At 48.9% G+C, this 17,177-nt stretch overlaps 1 protein-coding gene across 1 annotated transcript in view; it reads right to left on the bottom strand.

Annotated features, from left to right (window-relative positions):
- The window catches only part of Ksr2 (kinase suppressor of ras 2), a 346,061-nt gene that overhangs the window by 195,359 nt on the left and 133,525 nt on the right, over positions 1 to 17,177 (bottom strand).

A 17,177-nucleotide genomic window follows, 5' to 3' on the forward strand; every position in this document is an offset into this window, starting at 1 on the left:
GTCCTCTTTTAAGTAATAAAATATTTTTTGTTAAGTCTTAAAAAAAAATCTCGCCAGGTAGCAGCGATGCACACCTTTAATCCCAGCATTCCAGAGACAGAGGCAAGTGGATCTACAAGGCCAGCCTGGTCTACAGAGCTAGTTCCAGGACAACTGCTAGTTCCAGGACAACTAAGGCTGTTACAGAAAAACCCTGTCTCAAAAAACAAACAACCAAACAAACAAATAAAATCTCTAGAAACAATGCATGCAGAAATATAAGAACTACCAAAATCTAAAGAGATCTGTCCTTAGAGCAACTGTCAAGGCCCTGATTCTGACAATCTGCCGCAGAGACTGTTGTCATTAAGGGGTGTGCCGGTCAGTTCTGCCAACTTGACACAAATCTAGACCTCTCTGGAAAGAGATCATCTCACTTTAAAAATGGACTCCATCAGACTGGCCTGTAAGGGCGTTTTCTTGATTCATAACTGATGTGGGAGGGCACAGCCCACTGTGGGTAGTAGCACCCCTGGACAGGGGGTCCTGGGTGGTATAACAACGCGGGCTGAGCAAACCATGGGGAACAAGCCAGTGGGCACTGTTCCTCCACGGCCTCTGCTTCAGTTCTTATCCTGACTCACCTTGGTAACACACCGGGACCTGGAAGTGTAAGCCAAATAAACTCCCCTCCTGCCCAGAGCTGTTTTTGGCCAGAGTGTCTTACCACAGTCCACAGTCGCAGAAAGGAATGTAGGATTAAGAGATAAACCTACACCCAACCCAAACCCACAGAGACACATCCAAATTCAGGGACGGTGGGAAGAATGAGAGGGATGGTGGATGAAAAGGTAAGAAGCCAATAAGGTGCAGTGTGGTCTTGCCACACAGGCACACAGACAGACGAGTAAGAACAGCTGGATCGACACATAGAACGAACAGTCCATGGTAGGATAGCCACACATGTGTGACTGAGTCACACCTGACATAGGTCCCATGTGACCAAGTAGTGTGCTTGCGGGCTTGTGAGCCAACCTATGTCTTGGTTTTTACCATATGCAAAATTAATGTGAGCTTGGTCATAAGCCCATCACAAAAGCTAAAATTATAAACCATCTAGAAGAAAATGGAGAATGCCTTGACAACATTGGGCTTGGCTGGCTTAAGAAACAGAAGGCACCTTGTACGAGAGAAAAGGATTCATTCATCAAACTCCATTGATATACAAACTTCGGCTCTTTGAGAAAGAATAAACTGGAATAAAGTGGTCAAGAGAGATAATGATTGGTAGAAAGCATCCACATCTCGGATCCATAACATGGTAACTAAAACATACAGGCAAAGGTTGCATGGGTAACTCTCACATTGTGACAGTGAGATGCTTGGTGGCCCCAGCCTGACAACATGAGTTCCGTGTCTGGGATCTACATGGCAGAAGGAGAGAACTAACTCTTACACAGTTATCCTCTGACCTTCACAGGAGTGGCAGGTATGTACATGTATGTATATACACCCAAATACCGTTCATATACACACACACATGTGCACACACATACACTCAGAGGTGAAGGCATTCAATTCATAGAAAGCCTAGCAGTTTTTACTCATTGGGAAGATGGAGCTTGAAACACAGTGAGACTCGCTCCCCACCTGTGAGGATGCAGAAATGATGACCACAGTATCACAGAGCCAAGAAGTAGGACACAGGGTTCCTCATCTCAGCTTCTCCCAGGACCATCCCCATGATGGTAAAAGTGCGCTTACCAGTGTCTTTGTCCAACATCCACACATAATACATCAGTCTCCCCCAACCCGTCTTCCAGCCTTCCCAGGTGCCCTCTAGGAACAAAACTGCCCTATACTGAGAGGAGCCACAACAGAAGCCCCAGGCTTCCTTCATCTGTAACTGAGGCTGTCAGATGTACAAGCTGCCTGGAGACCAGCTTGGGATTTACGCATTAAACTAAACACACACATCCAGGAGAACTTCAGAGTGCCTCTCACAGGGGCTTCACCAAGAGAACCAGGATACAAGACATTGTCCACACAGAGAAGCTCATAAGAGAATATTGATGGCACACTCAGATGGGTTCATAGCGCCCAGACCTGGAAACGCATTAGATAAAGGTTTGTTGATGGGAAGAGAGGAGCTGGAGCTGTGTCCAAGGAGCAGAGGATATGGCTTAGTGGGGAAAGTGCTTGCCCTAAAAACATAAGGATATAAACTGGATCCCTAGGACACACGCAGAAGTCCTAAGTGAGGCAGTGTGCACACCTACAATCTCAGGAAGCAGAGACAGGAAGCACCTGGGGGCTTGCTAGCTAGGCAGCCTAGCTGAATTAGTGAGCCCGGGTTCTAGAGAGAGACTATGCTTCAAAAAACACCGGTGGACAGCAACTGTAGAAGATACTCAACATCAACCTCTGGACTTCGTGTACATGAGAAGACACACAAACACACATGGGGGGACAGAGAGAGAGAAAGGGGGGAGACTGGCATTCTAACCCCAATCCCCATGAATGTGACCTTACTTTGCAAGTTCGGGTCTCTGTTAAGATGAGGTCAGACTGGATCAGCGTGAACCTGGGCTCACCACTGGAATGTTTATGACAGAAGTGCTTACTGACTTCAGGAAGCAAGGAGCTGGCTTTGAAGAGGATGGCTCCATGCCAGCCAACGCCCAGGATCACCTGAAACCATTGCGATCACAGAGAGACAAGGAAAGATTCTGTCTAGAAGCTTAGGGGACTCACAGCTTGGCTGACACTTTGATTTGGGCTTTCTAGCCTGGAGCTCTGTAAGTCAACAAACCACTGCTGTCTGTCTTTGAGTCTCTCCTTTCATCATCTTTTTGTCTTTTGTTTTTTTGTTTTTGCTGCAGCCCAGGAAACAGACCATGCTGAGAACTGGTAAATTGCTGTTTGCTCAGCAATGAACTGTGAGTCCCTCGCTCGCACTCAACAGAAAGATCCCGTGCCGCACGGAGGTGGCTCTCAGGGGTGGCATGCTGAGGGAAAGATGTCTCATGAGAGAAGCAAGCCACCAAAACACATGTATTTCACGGCTCCATTTATAGGAAGTCCTAGAAGAAAGCTAATCCCTGGTATATAAATCCAAAGAGTTGTTGCTTTTAGGGTGGGTGTGACAGTTGGAGAGAAACATGAAAGAACTTTCTAGAATGGGCAACACATGCTCCTTATCTTGTTTGGGGGGGTGGGTACCAGGAATATGAATCTATCAAAGTTCATTTAACCTAGGGCTGGGGAGATGGTCAGTGGATAAGAGAGCTTGCTGTCTAAGAGCAAGGACTTGAGTTCGAATCCTCAGTCCCCACATAACCAATCTGGTATTGCTGTCTGTGCCTGGAATTCCAGCACTGGGGTGGTGACAGGGGACTTCAGAGAGCAAGAGGAAGTCACTCAAAATTGTGCTGCGCACGCGCGGGCGCACACACACACATACACACGTATGTATCCACACACTCATGCGTAGCCCACAAACACAAACTTGTTGATCTTAAAATCTGTGGTTTTTGAAAAGAATTCTTTGTAGAGTTTATTGCATTTACTTATTTATTTATTTACTTATTTATTGTGTGTGCTTGTGGAGGTGGGGCACAGGCCACGGCGAGCTTCTGGGGCCCAGAGGATAACCTGTGGGGGACAGTTCTCTCCTTTCATCATGTGAGTCCCCAAGAATCAAACTCAGCTCGTTGGGCTTGGAGGCAATCACCTGTATTCCCTGAGCCATCTCACCAGCTCTACGGTTTGTTTGGTTGGTTTTTGCATAAAAAAAAGTGGACTCCGGCCACTTGGTCCCACCACCAGAAGCACCAGAGAGTTTTGCCATTTTACTACACAGAGCTTGAATGGTTAAGTAAATCCATAAATTCTTCACTGGAGGCCAAATTTGCTGGGCTGCTCACAGTAAATTGGCCCCAGGCAGACACCCCAGCGGCAGTCCATCACAACCTGGAACGGGACATTAACTTCTGAGAGGCCCCCGCGGCTCGTAGAGCCTCTAGCTTCCTCACACAGCAGAAAGAATCTTGAAAAGCTAAGTGGGCAGCTGAGAATAAGTCAGAACAGAGCTCCGGCATGAGCATCCTGCGAGATCCACCAAGCATGGAAAACGACTCAGCTCACATTTTCTGAGATGCTCCTGGCTGGGACCTGAGCAGGTAACAGACACAGAAGGGCTGAGCACGCCAGTCTTGTGTTTCCATGGCCCAGCTGCTGCAAGAACTACAGCACGTGTGCAGGGCAGACAGAGCCACAAACTGCTCCTCAGCCAGGCTCTTGGTGCAGTGATGATCTCATGGAAGGATGGAGACAGCACACACATGTCAGGAATGGGTATTCCATGTTGACATGCTTGTTTCCTTGAGTGACATGCAACCAGCAGCCCCACTTCAAAGTATTGCTGGGGGAGTGGGTCTGCAATGGCGTGAAAGGGTGTCTCAAATACAAAAAATAAATAAATAAATAAGACATTGGTGTGGCATCGTGGTTAACAATAGCAAATAAAACCTGCAACCTTCCTGTCATTCACAGCCCAACAGCAAGGGCGATCTACCCTTCCTTCCGCAGAATCCACTGCCTGACTGCAAGCTCACCTTCCCCATTCGTGAGCTGTGACATCTGTAGAAAAAGGCACCTCGGTTGCATTAGAACAGAGGTTGCCTACAACACCAGTGTTAGAAGTGTGCTCACTCCCAACTACAAAGAAAAAAAAAAACAGTCCTAGGTTTGATAAAAGGAATGGGTGATGGTTGTTTTAAATCCTAACTTGCCACAAAACAGAATCCCCTGAGAAGGAAATGTCAACTGAAGTATCTAGATCAGGTTGGTCTGTGGGCATGTCTGTGAGGAAATGTCTTAATTGTCGGTTGATGTGGGAGGGTCCAGCCCAGCCCACTGTGGGCAAGGCCATTCCCTAGGCAGACAATCTACACTATATAAGAAAGCAATCAGACAAGCAGTGTGGGCGTGTTCCTTTTTCTCTGCCCTTGACTGTGGATGTGATGAGACTGGCTGCCCGAGTTCCTGCTTTGACATCTTCCAATGACAACTGGGGACCTGGCATCGGAAGCAGAAGAAACTTTTTCCTTCCCTACGTTGCTTTTTGCCAGGTGTCACAGTCACGGAAATGAAACGAGAAGAGAACAATAAGGAAGGTTTTCAGTCACTGGCTCCCACATTACCCCATCCTGCAGGATCAAGACTAGAAAGAAAATGATGAACACCATTGACAGGCTTTGAGGGAACTGAGAAATGAGGCCCCAGGATCAAGCGCTTTCCTTACTCATTCTACACTGAGAGCCTGGAAAAAGCATTGATTCACTCACTCACTCTCGTCCATTAAACACTTGCCGAGCCTTTATTTTTGGACTCCGAGCTATGCTGAAGGATCTGATTGGCTATGCATGTGAAAAGAGGTGGATGCCTCATAGCGGAGCGGCTCTGAGCACGAGCTGCTTCTGAGATCTGATACTAGGACGTGAAGGCAGAAAGGGGTACGGTTGGCCTCCTGGAAGGGAAACCACAGCCACACACAGAGGCCACACGGGTGGGCAGAAGATGGTCCCAAGATGAACTGGGTCTGGAATGGACAGCTTAGCATCTGCTTCCTGAAAGTCATTCATTGATTGGCCAGTCCAGTAGAAAAAGCTTCTGGGAGCCTGGCCATGGCAGAGTAGGGCCTGTCTGGAGGTCCAGAGGGCTGTTAAGGGTTTTCTTCTTCCTCTATTAATTTGAGTTAATAAATACCTCCAGTCTGCGGGAAGCAGGTGTGTGGCAGGGCTCGTTACTAGCAACTAGAAGGTTTCCGGCCACAACCGGTTTAAATGGCGCAGGCCTAAGCTGTCCATCAGGAGCTGTCACCCGGCCATCGGAGGTGACGCGGGTGGGGAGGTGTCTGGTACTAGAAGAGGATCTGAGGCTCCGTCCTCTGCCAACAGCCACCAGAAACAGATGGCAGTGCCTCCCATTGGCTTCCGCTCGGCCTCGCCACCAGAACCACACACTGTATGGTATCCTGGGAAGCTCGGGGCACACCTGCAAGAATTAATTCATGACAGAGAGGAAGGAAAGCATTCGGAGCCGCTGGACCAAAGCCTTGAGGTCAAGATGTAGTACAGCTAAAAGCAGGCATGACCCATGATAGCCCTCCTTACTGAAAGCCCTTCCAGAAGGTTCTCTCCTGGCAGCCTCAGAATAAACCTGGGCTGTTACTTAACCCTCTGGTCACCCCCCCCCCGTCTCCCCTTACCTCACGTCACTTCCCAAAGCAGCCCAAGCTCCAGGCATTGATACCTCCCACTCTCGTGCTGGGGTATGTATACCCTCTTCTCTTGACCTGATCAACTCTCCTCTCAGATTAGGCATAGACAAACATCAAGCCAAAAGGCTAATCTGGCCCGCCACCATTCATTCTTACAAATAAAACTTTATTGGAACATGCCCACACTGATCATTTGCATACTATCCCTGGCTGCTTGTGATCCCAACGGGATGGGAATTCCACTGACTCAGATTGAAATGACCCCAGCAGAGACCAGAGGGACACAGAAATCCTGATGCATTTACCCTCTGGATCATCACAGAACTGCCTACTGGCCTCTGTATTAGAGGACAAGTCTCTGGAGAGGTTGTTACTGGCTCCCAAAGAAACATCTTAAATGAGCATCATCTGGGTTTGTTCTACCTTCGTCTCTTCTCCTCCCACATCAGCTCTTCTCCACTGAATAATAACTGGTGTTATCTCTCTCTCATCTAGACCATGATCCCTCATAAGAAAAGGTCAGGTGGCAGGGGAAAGGGCTCGGTGGCCTGTGCTTGATCATCAGCACACATGTCAACAACCAGGCGGCAGCACGCAATTGGCACCCCAGTCACCAGACAGAGACTAGGGAAGGGACAGATCAGTTCCTGGGAAGTCACTGGCCAACCAGCATAGCCAGATTCAGTAGGAGACCTTGTCTCCAAAAGTGAGCTGGACAGCAAGGGGGGGGGCATCGCCTGATGACGGCCTCTGCCCACCCCACCCCCACTACAACACATTAAAAACAAATCAGGTTGGAGACTTTCCAACTGTCTTCTCTGGACTCTTCAGGGGACCGTGGACAGCTCACAGGTCCCCGCCCGACATAAACGCACAGCCAGGAAGAGTGACAAATGAAATAAGCGTTTCGATGCCGGACCCCAGCAAGAGCATTAAATACAACTGCACTAAGCCACATCGCTGGCAACCTTCTCAGGAGACTGGCTCATTCCTGGTTCCACTGTCAGCCCCTGGGAAACAGGGTTCGTGTGCGCACCGGAGAAGTCTTTCTGGGACCTGGCATCACCCAGGCACTCGACAATGTGGGACATGTACGCATACGTATCAGAGAGCCCCAAGCAGAGCGCCACCTTCTGTGATGACTGTCACCTTGACAGGACCTAGGATCACTGAGCACGTCTGTGAGGAGTCTCTAGACTGGGTTAGCAGAGGTAGAAGGACCAGTTTTAAATGGCATTGGCACCATCTTGTAGACTAGTGTCATGAACTGAATAAACCTAAGACTCTGAGCCGAGTACCGGCATTCATCTCTCTCTGCTTCCTAAGTAAGGACCAGCTGCCTCGGGCTCCCGCTGCCATGGCGACACCACAGTGATGGACTATGTCCTTTCAAACCACAAATCAAAGAAACTCCCTTCTTCCTTAAGCTTCCCCTGCCCGGTTTCTTGTGACAGTAGAGAAAAAAGCAGCACAGCTTCTGTCTGGGATGCAGAGGTGCAGACCCAGAACGGCCTCTGATCCAGACTGTACATCCACTACCCTCCAGGAGGCTGATCTTCACTGTTCTGTGGCTGCCTGTGTCTGGGAGCTGAGGCCACACTCTTGACTCATCATGGTAGCTTCATCACCATGGCCTCCAGTTTCTACATATATTTTGGGGACCTCAGCTGTGCCCAGACCCAGTCCCATCTGACTCCACGTGACTGTTTCACCCTAACCAGTCATCTTGACTCAAAGTCCCAGGCAGCTGCCCTCTGTGACTCAGAGTGCCATCTGGGAGGCAGGCACCATGGCAAAGCTGGCCTGAGAAGGAATCCATGTCTCCCATCTATTACACTAGAAGGTTCACTTCAAAGCCTATTAAATAGGTCGAGCAGCCAGACGGGGAGCCGAGCCTCTCTCACAGCAATGGCTTGGTGCTCGAGAGTGAGCAGATCTGGGGCTTTTAATTTGGCAAGCCAGTGACATTTCCTCCCAGAAGGCTGGCACCACTGGCCAAGCACAGAGGGAAAAGGAGAAGAAAAACTCAACCCGATTACCACAGAACAAGATAAAAGGAAGCCATAAATCCTACTGACAAACTAAGGGGGCAGCCTCTGCTTTCCTGCACACAGTGAGCTGCTCTTCTAAGAGCCTCAGTCGAGAGGCTTGTCCTCAAGCCGCACAAACCCTTCACGCCATCCATGGCTCAGCAGCCCTGGGTTCACATAAGCAGCAGGGTCAAGCCCATAGGATCAATGTGTGGGTGATCTGGGGAAGTTGCTTCCATAAGGCAATGCCAGCACCATCACCACATGGGGTACCCTCAAGTAGAAGCTAAGACTTAGGGGGGGAGGGTATTCGTGTGTGTGTGTGTATGTTTATGTGTGTGTTGTGCGTGTGCATGTGTGCATTCATGTGTGTGAATGCATGTGTGCATGTGAGTGTGTCTGTGCATGTGTGTGCGAGTTTAAGCGTGTGTATGTGAGTATGATTGTGTGTGTTCATGGGTATGTGTACGTGTGTGTCTATGTGTATATGCATGTGTGTGCATTCATGTTTGTGTGTGTGTGAGTGCATGTGTGAGTGTGTGTTGATAGATGATAAGTGATTCTAAGTGTCCCCCTCTGTCACCCTTGGCCTTACTCCTTTGATACAGGTCTCTCACTGATCCTGGCTAGAGCTAGGCTGGAAGCCAGCAAGCCCTAACCATCTGCCTGTCTTCATCTCCCACAGCACTGGGGTGCTGGGTGCAGCAGCCATACGCCACCTTTATGTGGGTGCCAGGATCAGAACTCAGGCCCTCATGCCTCTGCAGCAAGTCCATACCCACTGACCCATCTTGGTGTTTTGAGACACAGTTTCACTTTGTAGCTCAGACTGACCTTGAGCTCACTGTGTGATGCAGACATCTTCCAGCTAAGGGCCATCCTTCTGCCTCAGCATCCTGAATGCCGAGGTCACAGGTGTGCACCAACACACCCATCGATAAATACACCCAAACGGTTTAGCTTCTACCTGCTCCCAAGTTCTTTCTGAACCACCTGAGTCTCGCATTCTAAAGCCAAGGAAGGGATAACCATCACTTCCCAACAGAATTAAATCCTTGAGGTTGCGATGGCTAAATAAGGCTTGTGGACTCCTTTGGAGCAGGACACAAGATCATAGCCTGGGGAGGGGTGCTCTAGGTTAGGTTAATTGAAGTCTGAAGACGCACTCTGAGTATGGGTGGCACCAATCCATAGGATACCATTCTGGGTTACAAAGGAAGAAGAGAGCAAGCTGAAACCCGCATCCATCTCTCTCTGGTTACTGACGGTTGACACAATGTGTCACTCCCTGGACAATCCCGCCATCTTCTCCAGGTCCTCCAAGTCTAATAGTTTCTCCTTTGTTGTTTCTGTTTCTCATTTCTGTTGTGTATATTCATCACAACAGACACTGTGTTGTGTAAGGACTCTCACACACCTGTACATTGTATCTTGACAGTTTCTTTTTAATTTTAAATACTTTTACTTATTTGTCTGTGGAGTGAGGAGCTGGCATGCAGAGGAAAACCTGTGGGAGTTGGTTCTCTCTGTCTACCATGTGGATCCTTAGGGATCGAACTCAGGTCCTCACTCTTGGCAGCAGATACCTTTATCAGCTGAGCCATCTCACTAGTTTCTTTCAATTTACTTTTTGAAAAACCTCATTGTAAGTATCAAATACCACCTGGTGATACAGGATCTAGACATCAGTCCTGGTTTTTCTGGTAATGTAAAATATTAAATAAGTTTAAAAATTAAATTATCTCATGTGGATCTTAAATCTTTCCATAGTTGTTTAGGTCCAGCAGTGTGTAAGTCTAAAATATTATTCCATGATAGGTGAGCACACTGTCCCTTCTCCAAGGATATAAATCATAGCAATATAAACTCAAGTTCCAACAGACACAGGAACACACCCCTATGCTCAATCCTCAAATTCCTGAGGCAGGGGGATCCATGATCTCAAAACTAGACAGAGTTAAAAACCTAAATCAAAAATTAACCAGAGTTAGAGAGATGGTTTAGCAGGTAAGAAAGAGGTCTTGCTAAGCAAGCCTGGGGGCCTGGGTTCAAATCCCCAGCATCCACATTTTAACATAAAGACAGATGTGATGGTATACACCCCTAACCCCAGCACTGATGGCTGGCGGGGGGGGGTGGTACCAAAGGAGACAAGAGGGCTTGCTGGCTGCAGGCCAGTTCCAGGCTTCAGGTGAGACCCTGACTCTGTGAAGTAAGAGGAACAGGATAGGAAACATCCAATGCATACTCCACACACATGCTCAGGTGAGTGTCCCCCACACACATGCATGCGCACACACATACATACTCTTACACAGGCACACCCCAGCACACACACATGCACATACACTTGTGCACACACATGCACACTCACACACTGCACACATTCACGCATGTGCACACATGCACACACAGACTTGCATGCACATAAATCATCATAAAAAAATCCGTGTCACCTTCCATTTCTATAAAAGGCAGTGACATGCAGGTCTTTACATCCACAATCCACTGCCCCACAACAAGACTGAATGTTGTTCCAGTGGAGGGGACAGGGAGCCCCAAAGCTGTGAAGCGACAAATGCATAATGGAGGGGAGTAGGCCTGACACTGATCTCCAGGATACGCTGGAGTTGCATCTCCTATAGAGACTGCAGGATCTGCCCCGGAGGCATCAATCAACCACAGCACAAACTATTCTTTGAAAGAAGCCTGTACTGGGCACACGGACCGCCTTCCTGCAGAGTTGCTGAACAACCCAGTGCAGCAAGCACACTGTAGTGGGTTTTGTAACTAACAGGAGCTGATTCCATGTCTTGGAATTCTATGTAAATGTAATGATGTTTTACAAGTAACCGAGCATCCGGGATGTTGGACTGTCCCACGTCTCAGCCGTTTTGGTCATTTCACACGACACCACAGGTGTGACCCATCCTTCAGGGCGTGCAAACTTGGTTTCATAAGCAAACTTATTTCAAATGCAGTAGAAAGGGCTGGGATGATCGCTAAATCCATTAAGTGCTTGCTCTGTAAGCGTGCGGACCTGAGCTCAATCCCTGGAAGCTGTGTAAAAAAGTAAAGACAGGCAACAGGCATGGTGCTGGACACTGATAGCTGCACAGGGCGGGGGGAAGCAGGTGGATTCCCCGAGGGGGAGGGGAGGCAGGTGGATCTTCTGAAGGGGAGGGGGAGATGCAGGTGGATCCCTGAGGGGGAGGGGGAGGCAGGTGGATCCCTGAGGGGGAGGGGAGGCAGGTGGATCTTCTGAAGGGGAGGGGGAGATGCAGGTGGATCCCTGAGGGGGAGGGGGAGGCAGATGGATCCCTGAGGGGGAGGGGAGGCAGGTGGATCTTCTGAAGGGGAGGGGGATAATCAGGTGGATTCCTGAGGGGGAGGGAGAGAGGCAGGTCAATATCAGAGACTGATTTGGTGAGTTTCAGGCCAGTAAGAGACCCTGTCTCAAAAAAGGTAGATGACACCTGAGGAGCCATACCAAGGTTGTCTTCCTATAACGCACACACATGCACACACACATTCACATAAATTAAATAAAATATAAATACATGAGGTTTACCTCAAGCTGTGTGTTTAAGGTGCATATAAGATACAAAAGAATCTTATTTTTAGACTTGGGTCCTCTGAGAGATCTCACTGTGCACTGTGTACATGAGAAACCTAAAAAGGTCAAAGTCTGAACTCCCACCCCCAGACCCAAGCATCCCAGAGGCAGGGCATTCGGCCCATGCGACTGGCTCCCTGTGGGCTGTGAGGTCTATCAGCGTCAGCAGACACATATGCGGTAGCTGTTAGGTTGAACTCGGTGACACATGTCCCCATAGTCACATGCTCTAGGTACAAGAATCTGCGCTGCTATAACTGGTCAGACACGAGGCTGGTGTGTGTCATCAACCCCTCGGCACATCCTGTCTAAAGAAGGGGACAAAAGCCACAGCCAGTGGGAGGCAGGCATAAGCTCGGCCATGACTTCAACCTCAGACTGAACTCTCTGTGGCTCCACCAAGACAGAGCAGGGAGAGCTTCTAACCAAACTGAAGGAGCATGGGGGACAATCTGAGTCTTCACAGTAGGGGTTGGGGTCGAATGCGTTCCTGGCATGACCAAGTCCCTGGGGCCATTCATAGTATCAGGAGGCAAAAAGTTACATGACCACGCTGGCCACCTTGTCTGCATGTGCCTTCTCAGTCAGAGATCAGGTGACAGCTGCAGAGTTGCCTCTCTACTTCCAAATCTGATTTTCATGCTGACTCACCTGACAGTATTAATTTCATGCCTGGATAATATGTCTTGTTTCCTCAAAGTCAAATCCGGGGCCTGGGATTGAGAAAGGGGAATTTATCGCTACTGGAGGAGATGCAGAGGACTCAGAACTTCCATTGCATGAGGCCCTCTGAGTTTGATCCCCAGCACTTCAGGGGTAAAGAAATGAGAGAGAGAGAAAGTTGGAGGGAAGAAGAAAAGGCAGAGGAAGAAAGGAGGGAAGGGGAAAAGAGGGATGGAGGGAGGACAGGAGGGAAGGAAGGAGAGATGGAGGAGGAGGGATGGAGGGAGGACAGGAGGGAAGGAAGGAGAGATGGAGGAGGAAGGATGAAGGAAGGACAGGGGGGCGGGAATGGGACAAGAAGGAGAAAAGGAAAGGAAAGATGGGAGAGAGGAAGAAAGGAGAAAATGTTGGCAAGAATTTAGCAGCAGGTCTTCAGGGTAAGATTTTCAAGAGAAGCCTCAGGTAGAATGAAGCCAGCCCCTCCCTTCCCAGGGAGAATCAGGCCCCAAGCTGCTCTCCTGGCTCCTCTGGCCCCCTGCTAAGAAGACCACAGACCTGTGTACCACACAGTGGGTGCAGTGCGGAGCAGGATGGCCTCCACTCGGTGGATAGAGACGGGGAATTCTTGGGAGCCAGTGTGCCCTGACCAGGTCGGTTCTCACATCCACTTAACGTTAGTCTCGTCACTCCACAGCCCCGGGGGACCACAGAATCACCGCCAGTGGTCCTGGACCTCCTGGGTCACTCTGGGACCAAGTGTACCTAGAACAAACTTAAGGAAATACTGAAAACAGGAAGGCAGGGCTGTTACCACTCTAACGGCTACTCTGCTGCCGGCTCACCGTCCACTCTCCTCTCCTCACCTCAGCCGGCCTCGTCATAATTAGTACAACGATCCGTAGGTGTGTGTCGATGAGTTTAAATACTTACACATAATTAGTTTTCTAAAATAGACAAAAAGATCTCTCCTGAAATCTAATTTACATAATGAATCTGTTCAACTAGGCCTGTTCTCTTTCCAACTACAAATGGTACAGCCCGGGCCTGGCACAAAATGGGAATTGTCTGGATAGAAGAGTTCAGGGTTCAAACACGGGCAAATCCTACCCAGCCTGCTTCTCCCCTCTCAGTCGAGGAAAAGCTTGGAGAAGTTGGGCCCCATAGAAACAACACAAAGTTTTAAGGAAAGGCATGCATCAGAAATACTGTAGATGGGATTTGGGGAAACTGGGGCCTTCTAGGAGGAGTTAGGCTGGGGAGATGATCCAGTAGGTAAGATAGCCGCTAAGCGAGCATGAAGACCTGAGTTTAAGTCCCCAGGAGTGGCCATGTGACTGTACCCCCCCACTAGGAGGGCAGGTAAAGGAGGTCAGGAGTGGTCATGTGACTGTACCCCCCACTAGGAGGGCAGGTAAAGGAGGTCAGGAGTGGTCATGTGACTGTACCCCCCACTAGGAGGGCAGGTAAAGTAGGTCAGGAATGGTCATGTGACTGTACCCCCCACTAGGAGGGTGGGTGGAGTCAGGGAGCTCTCCAAGGCTTGCTTGCTGAAACCTGGCTCCAGGTGTAACTAGAGACCCTGTCTCAAAGCATATGACAAAGGGCAGTAGAGCAGGCCATCCAGCTGCCTCTTCTGGCCTCTGTGTGCACATGTGGGTGCGTTCACACACACACGCATATACACACATGTAGCACATATATGCCACACACACACAGAGAAGAGAGTAAACGTGGGGATCATGAATGGGCTATTCACATTCATGTGTGACAAATACAGCAGGTCACACTGGTGTGCGGGAGGGCAGCTTCACTCCCTATGACCAGGGGTAGGAGTGCCACCTGTCATTGCCGTGTTTCACACACAATAGCTTCCAAATAAGGTGTAGCTGGGAATTACCTCTCAAAAATTATAGTTGAAAATTATCTCTAAAAAGGATTTGGAACCAAGTGGTGGTGACACACGCCTTTAATCCCAGCACTTGGGAGGCAGAAGCAGGTGGATCTCTGTGAGTTCGAGGCCAGCCTGGTCTACAAAAGCTAGTTCCAGGACAGGCTCCAAAGCTACAGAGAAACCCTGACTTAAAAAAACAAAAAAACAAAGGAAACAAAAAGTCATAAAAGAATTCCTTTGTATATGTGTATGTGTGTTCATTTGTTTGTATAAGTGCTCATGTGTGTGTGTATTTATAGGTATGTGTGTGTGAGTGCATGTGAGTGTCCATGTGTGTGTGTAAGTGTACACGTGTGTCCGTGTCTGTACACACATGTGGCAGAGGTAGAGGTGGGGTTTCTTTCTCCATCGCTCTAAACCTTAGTTGTTTTAATGGCAAAAATCAAGGTCTCGTTGAGCAGAAGCAACGGATTGGCCCTAAAAATGGCCTCTTGCTGCCAAGCCTGACGCCCTGAGTTTGACCCCCAGGGTGCAGGAGGTGGAAGGAAAGACTGAATCCCGAAGGAAAGCTGTCTCCTGACCTCCACATGCACGCTGCGTGTGTGACGCACCTGCTCACGCACACACTAATTAGTTAATTAATTTTCAAGAAAAGGGAAGACCGCAGGACAGACCTCCAGGCCCTGTCCTCTTTTAAACATTTTCTGGACTTTTTAAAGCCTCCTCAGCACCCAGCATTCTTCTCCGTGAACGGAGCCCCTTTTATCACCTGCATGTGTCTTTGTAATGACAACAAGAAAAAAGGAAGGAATAGAAAACAATGAAGACGGCGATGTTCTCCTGAGAATTCAGACAGACAAGCATGATGAAGCCCAGCTGAGAGCCCGGAGGAACCTTAGTCCACCACACAGTGCGCCTCCAACACACTAAAGGGTCCTCTTTGGTTTACCGTTTCGTTTTTGACTTTTTTTTTTTTAACAAGACCTCCTGTGCTCCAGGCTGGCCTCAAACTCACTATGTAACCAAGGATGGCTTTTATTGAACTTGATCCTCTGCCTCCTGATGCTGGGGTGACAGGCGTGTGTCACAGGGTAAAAGGTGTGTGTCACAACACCTGGTTCATGCAGTGCTGGGGTCGGGCCAGGGCTTCCTGCACATTAGGAAGATTCTACCAGCTGAGTCACACCCCCAGCCTGCTTTCTCGCTTTTCTGACTGGGATCATTCTGCAAAGGCCGCCGGAGAGAGGCTTCCAGGGGCCAGGACTTGGACCCACCCAGACCATCTGATACCCACTTCCCGAGCACCAAGGGCCAAGGCTGGTTTTGATACCTCCCAGGGTGTACAATGCACTTATAAAGTCACAGACGTCGGCAGTTTTGGAAGCCTCCCCTCTCTTCAGAAAGACCTATGGCCTCCATTGCTCGACCTCACCACCATAAAAAGAAATAAAGGTGGGCGAAAGGCTGCCGAGTTCCCATGGAGACCATGCCCAGCAGGGATGAAAAGCAGATTCAGTTACAGAGGGAAGATGTATGCCCTCTCGCCTACTTCCTGTGGGGATCATTCTAGAATCAAAGTCGTCCTGAGTACTAAGAGCTCTCAAAGAGCTTGATATATAGGCACTTGTGTGTATGTGTGTGTGTGGTCATTTGTGTATGTGGGTATATATGGGTGTGTGTGCAGGCGTATACGTGTATGTGTGTGTGTGTGTGTGTATGTGTGTATGTGTATGTATTCATGGGTGTGAACGAGCCCTCCAAAAGCTACCCTGGTTCTTTCACCACACCTCATTTCTCAATCTATTCTAAGTCCATCAATTTCTTCTTTCCGATGCTGGTCACAGACCATTAAATTGATATCACCATCTACTAATGGCTCCTAACCTCAGACTTAAAAGCATGAACCTATTCCCACTTTTTGGTCAACCAACAGGAGAGAAGAGCCTCCCCAGGGTCAAAGCCACGATCCCAAGATTACTTCCTGGCAGAAGCCAGGACCAGCTTAGAACATGCTAAGTATGGGCTGATGTTACCCACCGAGTCTCATTGTTAGAACTCAGTGACCACAATCCCTCCCTTCACAGCTTCCTTGGAGTGACTCTTGGGGTCTCTGGAGTTGGCCAGGAACCTGTCTCCTTAAGGATCTCACTGACCCAGACAGAAGACCATCATAAGCAGAGTTTAGCCCTCTACGTCCTGATGTGGAATCCCAGTACCACTGAAGCTGACTGGGTCCTTGAGGAAGAAGGGAGAGAGGCTACCTTGAAAACACAAAAAGACAGCCTCTCGCAAGGTAGATAAAATCATAGGTCAGGGCTAGAGAGATGGCTCAGTGGTTAAGACCACTGATTGCTCTTCCAGAGGACCTGTATTCAATTCCCAGCAACCACATGGCAGCTCAAACCATCTATAGTGGTATCTGATGCCCTCTTCTGGCATAAAGGTATACATGCAGAAAAAGCACTCATATACATAAAATAAACAAATACATCTTTTTTCAAAACTTGCCATAGGTCTACTGGTGCCCCCAACCTTCAACAAAGCACTCCAGACAACAGAGGATGCTGAGAGCAGAAGAAATAGCCTTCCCTGGGGAAGAGCACGCCAACTGGTTATCCAGTACCAGATGCACAGTTCTAAAGACTTATGCATACAGGTAACATTGGATAGAGTCTGCAGGTTATATTTATGTATTTAGGAATGTATGTATATATA

This window comes from Alexandromys fortis, unplaced genomic scaffold (assembly GCF_014885135.2).
Source record: "Alexandromys fortis isolate MF-2015 unplaced genomic scaffold, M_Fortis_MF-2015_v1.1 scaffold_90, whole genome shotgun sequence".
Taxonomy (NCBI): Eukaryota; Metazoa; Chordata; class Mammalia; order Rodentia; family Cricetidae; genus Alexandromys; species Alexandromys fortis.